Source organism: Meles meles, chromosome 5 (genome assembly GCF_922984935.1).
Source record: "Meles meles chromosome 5, mMelMel3.1 paternal haplotype, whole genome shotgun sequence".
NCBI classification, from domain to species: domain Eukaryota; kingdom Metazoa; phylum Chordata; class Mammalia; order Carnivora; family Mustelidae; genus Meles; species Meles meles.
The window spans coordinates 85,817,024-85,825,103 of NC_060070.1; positions in this window are offsets into that span (position 1 = coordinate 85,817,024).

Genomic DNA, 8,080 nt, shown 5'->3' on the forward strand with positions numbered 1-8,080 from the left:
ATACTTAAAACACTAAAATCATTTTAGAGATTCCTGGGTGGCTCAGTTGGCTAAGCATCAGCCTTCACCTCAGGTCATGATGCCGGGATCCTGGGATTGAACTCTGAGTGAGGCTTTCTGCTCAGTGAGGAGCCTGCTTTCCCTCTGCTTATTGTTTCCCCTGCTTGTGTTCTCTCTCTCTCTGTTTATCTGACAAATAAATAATAAAATCTTAAAAAAGAAAAACCACTAGAATCATTTTAATAATTAGCAAATTAATGTCTTTACCAAAAAGCTGCCCCTTAAAAAACTGGGTTTATATAAAATCCAAACTTATTACCAAGTATTTCTATGCTCTGCCTTACAGCCCTGCGAGGGTCCTTGGGCAGCAAGTCCTGTCACTGCATCAAAAAATACAATTCAGGTAGGCAAAGACGATTCATGGAACATTTTTTTTTAAGATTTTATTTGTTTATTTGACAGACAGAGATCACAAGTAGGCAGAGAGGCAGGCAGAGAGAGAGGAAGGGAAGCAGGCTCCCTGCCAAGCAGAGAGCCCGACGTGGGGCTTGATCCCAGGACCCTGGGATCATAACCTAGGCCGAAGGCAGAACCCACTGAGCTTTAACCCACTGAGCCATCCAGGCGCCCCAACATTTTTTTTTTAAGATTTTATTTATATATTTGAGAGAGAGATAGAGAGCACAAGTTAGCAGAGCAGCAGGCAGAGGAGAGAGAGAAGCAGGCTCTCTGCCAAGCAGGGAGCCCGATGTGGGGCTTGATCCCAGGACCCTGGAATCATGACCCCAGCCGAAAGCAGCTGCTTAACCGAGCCACCCAAACACCCCAATTCATGGAACTTTTCACAGCCCACCCTATAAACCATCCTGGGAGGTTCTGTCTTATTGTTATTAGCTTTCCCTTTCATAGTCCTTATCGATAACAATATCATGGGTTTATAGTCTCAATAACTTACCAGCTCTAAAGGACCTGTGTGAGAGACCAAACAAATAAATAAAGTGACTAAAATTTGGAACATAAACTGTAGAATATCTCAAAGGCCTGAATTGGTGGAGTTCATTAGTTTGGGATTAATAAAAGGGAAAAGAAATATTTTGTATTTTCAGATACTTTAAGCAGTTTTCTTGGGAAACTGGGAAATTGGTCAAGAGAATCCACTGGCGGTGGAGGAACTTCCCCAGAGGGGAGGGCAAGTCAGCCCTGCAAGAGGGCAGCTGAGGGGGCTGGGCTGGGCTGGGCTGTGAGTTCCAGGAAGCAAAGTAGGGCGCAGTCAGGAGCGGGAAATCTATAAGATAATCCAAATCAAAGTCTTCAGACGCAGATTATCAGAGTTCTTTAAGATGCAGTTACTAACACTTTTTCATTGCAAAATATTGGAAATGACGTATGGCAGATTAAATTTTCTTTTTTTTTAAAAGATTTTATTTATTTGTCAGAGAGAGTGGAGAGCGAGCACAAACAGAGAAAGCAGCAGGCAGAGGGAGAAGCAGGTTCCCTGCTTAATCCTAGGACCCTAGGATCATGACTTGAGTCGAAGGCAGACACTTAACTGACTGAGCCACCCACCTGTCCCCAGTTTAAATTTTCTAAAGATGGAAGCACTGGGGCGCCTGTGTGGCTCAGTCGTTAAGTGTCTGCCTTTGACTTGGGTCATGATCCCAGGGTCCTGGGATCAAGTCTCATGTCAGGCTCCCTGCTCAGTGGGGACCCTGCTTCTTCCACTGCCTCTGCCTCTCCCCCCACCCCAATCAAGCTCATTCTCTCTCTCTCTCTAAGAAATAAACACATCTTCTAGAAAATAATATATAAAGATGGAAGCACTGGTGTAACTCATTTCCCATGCTCTTGTTACAATGTGATGTTAGCACTCCTCCATTGAAGGGCAGAGTCTCTTCCCTTCCCTTGAAACTGACAAACCTATGTAGTTGCCACAACTAACAGAATACAGTGCAAGTGAACATGTGTGACTTTCAAGGCACTGGAGCTTCTACCTTGGCCTCTTGGATAAACACGTTGCGAAAGTCAGCCACCTTATCAGGAGGACAGTTACGCAGCTACTTAGAAAGGTCCAGGCAGAGAGGAACTGAGGCTGCCAGCCTTCCGTCAGCACCGCCGTAACAGTTACGTGAGTGAGTAACCTTGTAAGTGGATCCTCTGGCCCCAGCTGAGTCTTCAGATGACAGTAGCCTCAGCCAGCATCTGACTGTGGCCTCATGAGAGACCCCAGTGAGAACCATCCAGCTCAGTCCTCAAATTTCTGATCAACAGAAAACCTAAAAGAAGATAAATTTTTATTGTTGTTTTTTTGTTTTTTTTTTTTTGTCAGTGAGTTTTGGAGTCATTTGTTCTACAGCCATATAGAATTAATACACAACCTAGATGTCCATCAACAGGGGACTATTTAAATATATTACAGTACACGCTTATCATGAAACACCATTCAGTTATTTTAAAAAAATGAGGAAACTCTTTATGTACCGACTTGGAAAGTTCTCCAAGGTTATTCATGAGGTGAAAAAAGCAAAGGGCAAAATCATATATAGAAGTCGCTACCATTTGTGAAAAAAATTATGTATATAGATATTGCATAGAGAGAAAAGTATATATATATGTACATATGCATATATCATAGAGAATACAGCTGTATTTATTTTTTTTTAAGATTTTACTTATTTATTTGACAGACAGAGACATGTAGGCAAGAGAAGCAGGCAGGGAGAGAGAGGAGGAAGCAGGTTCTCCACGGAACAGAGAGCCTGACATGGGGCCTGATCCCAGGACCCCAGGACTATGACCCGAGCCAAAAGCAGAGGCCTTAACCCACTGAGCCACCCAGGCGCCCCATACACCTGTATCCTGTACTTTTTTTTTTAAAGATTTTATTTAGTTAGTTATTTGAGAGAGAGAAAGTGAACGAGAGAGCAGGAGCAGGGGCTGAGAGGTAGAGGGAGAGGGAGAAGCAGGTTCCCCACTGAGCAGGGAGCCAGACATGGGGCTCAATCCCAGAACCCTGGGATCATGACCTGAGCCAAAGGCAGATGCTTAACTGACTGAGCCACCCGGGGAACCCCGAGTACACACCTGTATTTTATACTTGTGTGTATATATATACATCCACACATACTATCCATCTATCGATCGATCTATCTATATAATTTATATATATGCAAAATATCGCTGGGAAGAACATAATACTTTAGTAATAGTGATTGTGAGTGGGGAGGAGTTGGGTGATTTGAGAACAGAGGTGGGGAGATGCTTTTGAAATTTTGAACCTTGTGAATTTATTAAAAAATCAATAAAGTGTAAAAATTTTAAATTGTACTATTCTCTGCAACTCAGAAATTCCACTTCTAGGAAATTATACTTAGTAAATAATCATGGCAAAGATTTAACTACGAGGATGTTGTCACTGCTTCATTTAATATCAAAATAGGAGAGGCGCCTGGCTGGTTCAGCAGGAGGAGTATGCTACTCTTGATCTTGAGGTCGTGAGTTCGAGCCCCATGTTGGGTGTAGAGATCGCTTGAATAAGTAAGTAAATAAGCTTTAATAGTGTGAAAATGGTAAACTACCCAAGTATTCAGCAATAAGAAGTTTGTGGAATGGCTTACGCCACTCTCATAATCTGCCACCATCGAAAATGATGCCAGAAAGAACAATTCAGGGCCACAAGGGCCACAGTGAAGGGATCATGATATTGTAATTGACAAGAAGTTATGAAATGGTATAGCTTAATCTTATCTTTAAATTTAAGTAAATCTTATCTTTAATGTAAATTTAAAGGTAGATGGAGATCAAGACACATGGATAGCTACAGATGGAGAAACTAAAATGTTAACAGTGATTATCTCTGGGAGGTCTGATTCTGGTTAATTTTGTTTTTCTCCTGTTTCATCTGTGTTTTCAACAATAAACATGTGCCAAGGTTATAAAAACACAAAGGCTAAAGGTTTGTATGTGTGTGTGTCTCTCTCTCTCTTTTTTTTTTTAAGATTCATGGATGATTCTATAAATAGCAGCTCTAGGTAGAAAATTTGAAACTTTGTTTTTTGGGCAGTTCTTCCAGAGCAAAAGTCACTAGACTTTCATCATTGGGTAGAGAGATCGGCCCACTGTGTTAAGAAGTTGTAGCATTTTGGCTACACCATTGACCTCCTCCCAACCCACTGGCCAGTGGGGGCCACGTCCAGCTGCTCTGTCCCCAGCTACCCCTGATCAAAACTGGTAGGTAGGGGAGGCTCCAGAATTTCTAGAGGAAGGTGGTTATCACTGAGGAGTGATCATGGGATGAGTCTCCACCCTACATTGCCAAAGTCAGCACAGTTTTCACTTCCATTTGTAGGTTAAAAATGACCAAGTGTAGGGCTGAATGGTGTCCCCCCCACCCCAAAATTTGCATGTTGAAATTCTAAACCCCTAATACCTCAAAATATGACTATATTTGAAGATAGGTCTTTACAGAGGTAATTAGAGGGCTTCTGACTCTTGTTTTCAGCTCAGGTCCTGATCTCAGAGTCATGAGATCAAGCCCCACATCAGGCTCTGAGCTCAGCACGGAGCCGGCTAGAGATTCTCTCTCTCCCTCTCCCTCTGCCCCTCCCCTGCTTGCATGCGTGCTCTAAATAAATAAATAAATAATCTTTAAAATTTTTAAGTAAATAAATTCTTTTAATAAATAAGCAAATAAATAGGTAATTAAGGTAAAATGAGGTCATATGGGTGGGCCCCAATCCAAATGACGGGTATACTTAGAAGAAGAGGAGAGATGCCTGGTTAAGCATCTGCCTTCGGCTCAGGTCATGATCCCAGGGTCCCGAGATCGTGTCCCGCATCAGGCTCCTTGCTTCTCCCTCTGCCAGCTGCTCCCCCTGCTTGTACACACTCTCTCTCTCTCTGACAAATAAAGAGATAAAATCTTAAAAGAAGAAGAAGAAGAAGAGATGAGGATATAGACGGGCACAAAGGGAGGACTGTCTGAAGACCCAGGGAGGAGAAGAGAGGCCTCAGTAGAAACCAGCTCTGCTATTAACTTGATCTAAGACTTCAAGCCTCAGGGTGGTAAGAAAATTCATGTCTGTTGTTTAAATCACCCTGGCGGTGGTTCTTTGTTATGGCAGCCTTGGCAAACTAATACACCAAGTTTCCTAGAGATACATGTTTACGTAACGTTGAGAAAATGCGCATTGTCCATAGTGAAGACTATGATCTTTGCTAGTAGCTCTGAGATACGGAGCTGATGGTGATTATTAGGGCCCCTCTCGCCCCTTAGTGCCACCTCTGCTGGCTACACGTTGGCATCCCTGGCCTTTCCAGCAGGCAGAGGCCCAGAAATAATCCTGGCATCCAACCAGCCTGGGTGTTCGAGATGTGGCCTCCATTTCCCTGCCAAGGCTGCAGCCCTACGTGAAGGGGCAGCCCGGCCCTGAGGCCCCCACAAGGATCTTGCCAGTCCCCTCTCCAGGGACCATGAGGGACCCTGACACTCCTCCCAGAGGGAGCCTTCCTAGACCTGTCCACCACTTCCATCCCCAAAGAGGCTGTCTGCAGAAGTTCATCCCACACCACCATCAGATCCTGGAGTACAGTGGCTGGTCTGGAGGGAACACCGCCCAGAGACTGCCCTTCATGGGGCTCTAAAGGTCCTGGGCATTCTTGGGGCGCCTGGGTGGCTCAGTTGGTTCAGTGCCTGACTCTTGATTCTGGCTCAGGTCGTGATCTCAGGGTTGTGAGATCAAGCCCGGCATTAAGCTCTGCGCTCAGCACAGTCTGATTCTCTCCCTCTCTCTCTGCCCCTCCCCCTGCTCTCACAACCTCTCTCTCATTCAAACAAATAAATGAATCTTAAAAAAAAAAAAAAACCACCCAAAATAATAGTAAAGGCCCTGGGCCTTCTTACTCTCAAAGCCCACATCCCTCAAATGCATTCAAATGCATCCACGTGTCACATCACACATAATTTGCAATTATCTAGTTAACCTTTTGTAGACATTTAATCATTTCATCTTTACAATATGCTTTTCTCATTTTGGAGCCGGTAACAATCTTCGCTGTGGCTCAGGTGTTTCCATGGATGTTTGAAAAGCTGGCTGGTCCTGGGCACCACAGTGATGGACACAGTTGTTGGCGGTCCCCAGGACCCCTTCCAAGGAGGTCCAGCGTGCACTGGGTGTGCCTGACCCAAGAGAGCCCCCCAGGCACCCAGCGTCCTGCTGCAATGCCCCAACCCCCTTTCAGAATTGGAGGGCAAGAGGGCTGCCCATTTTCCCAGCAGAGCTGGCCTCTTCCTCCTCCTTAAACTTGCTCTTTGGTGACCTTGTGCCTTCTCTTGCTTCCAGCAGATTTCCCCTGGGCTGGAAAAGCCAAGGGCTAGGAAGTCTTTAGCCATCACAGAATCCAAATCTCCCCCCATTACAGAGATGAGAAAATGGGAGTCCAGAGAAAGGACAGTCCTTTTCAGGAGCACCCCTATATTTTTGTGGAATTTGAACACAGAACTCTGCCCTAGGTTAAGATTGAGATTTTGCAATTACTCAGGAGGAACCCTTGAAGCAGGATCTTTCCACCCTTCTCTGACCATTGCAAGTCCCGGCTTTGCTTTCATCCCAGGCCAGTGGTTTTCTCCCAGCTGTGTGTCTCTTACTCTCAACAGCACCCCACTGGGACCTCAGGGAAGGCGGGGACTTTGCCCCAGGTGCTTCATGTCAGATACAAAACAGGATGCCCGGTTACATTTGAATTTCAGATCAACAACATTTTTTTTTTTTTTAGTATAAGGATATCCCAAATGTTGTTGTTGATCTGAAAATCGAATGTAACTGGGCATCCTGTATTTTTATTTACTAAACCTGGCCACCCTCTGAGCATCCTCTTTTCGTTTGGGTCAGGCCCTTCCGACCAGCAGCTGCGAATTTCCTTGCCACCTCACCAGTGTGTGTGAGTCACGCAGCAGCGGACCTCCAGGCAAATGTTTTTGAATGGAACAGCATCGTGGTTTGGGGGAATTCCCCCCACTGTCCCCATAACTCATGTGCTGGCAAAGAATGATGCCCGTGAGAGGAAAATAAAAGAGGGCCACAGGAGTTCCTCCCACCTTGGGGACAGTCCCCAGCCACGCTAGCGCTGGGAAGGCGTCTCTCATTCAGTGGCTTGCGCCTCACCTCTCAGAGAGGCACGCGCTGCTGGGAGAATCATCGGGATATCGGCCACGGAATCTTTCCAGCCAACCCTCTGAGGGCCTGATAGCCTTCCTCCCCCGCCTTTCTGAGAAGAGGTCTACTGGGAAGAATGGGCTGGTGGGCTGTGAGCTGGGCAGGTGGCTTGACCTCAGGGATCGCAACGGTATCTTCATCAGGGGGTCACTGTGGGTAATATAGGAGGAAATTAACACCGAATGCTTGGCTTCCCATCAATGGTGGCTATTGTTTGAATACTGTGAGGGCTTTTGCTTCCCCCTGCCCAAGCCAGTGGGTCTTCCTGAGAAGGCTTTTCTCAGTTCTCTGGGCTCCCACAGTTTGACCTCATGAAGCTTTGGGCCTCTAAAATGGGCATGTCCCCTGGACCAGAATCGGCATTCAGCTGACATCGTCTGTCAGTTCATGGGGGCTAGATTTTTCAGTTGCCCAGCAGAGCCCTGAGGAAGCAGGACTCAGAAGAGGTTGGCTTGGAGGGTTGAGGAGATGAGTTTCCTATGCTGGTGTCCCTGAGGGAAGGCAGGCCACATTTGTGCCTGTCGAGGGGAGCCGGGAGGGAGCCTGGGGTTGCATCCCTGAGGAGGAAGAAAGGAGGGGTCGTGGGAAGGGGCCTGCAAAACACACATCTTCACTTCTGGAACTTCCGATATCAGGCCCCAATAAACGCGCATTGGTTGGAACTGAGGTGGGAAAGCTCCTGAAGTCAAAAGGTCTCTCCCTTTAACATCTGGCTCTGCCAAGGGCCCTCAGGTTGGGACACTACGGCTTCTTAGAAAGAAACTGAAAGCCCTTAGGAGAAACTCCACCACTTCCCCTTCCTCAGTAAGAGGAACTTGGAGTTGCCCTGACAGGAAAGCCTTGGTGGGGTTTCTCGGAAGCTGCCACTG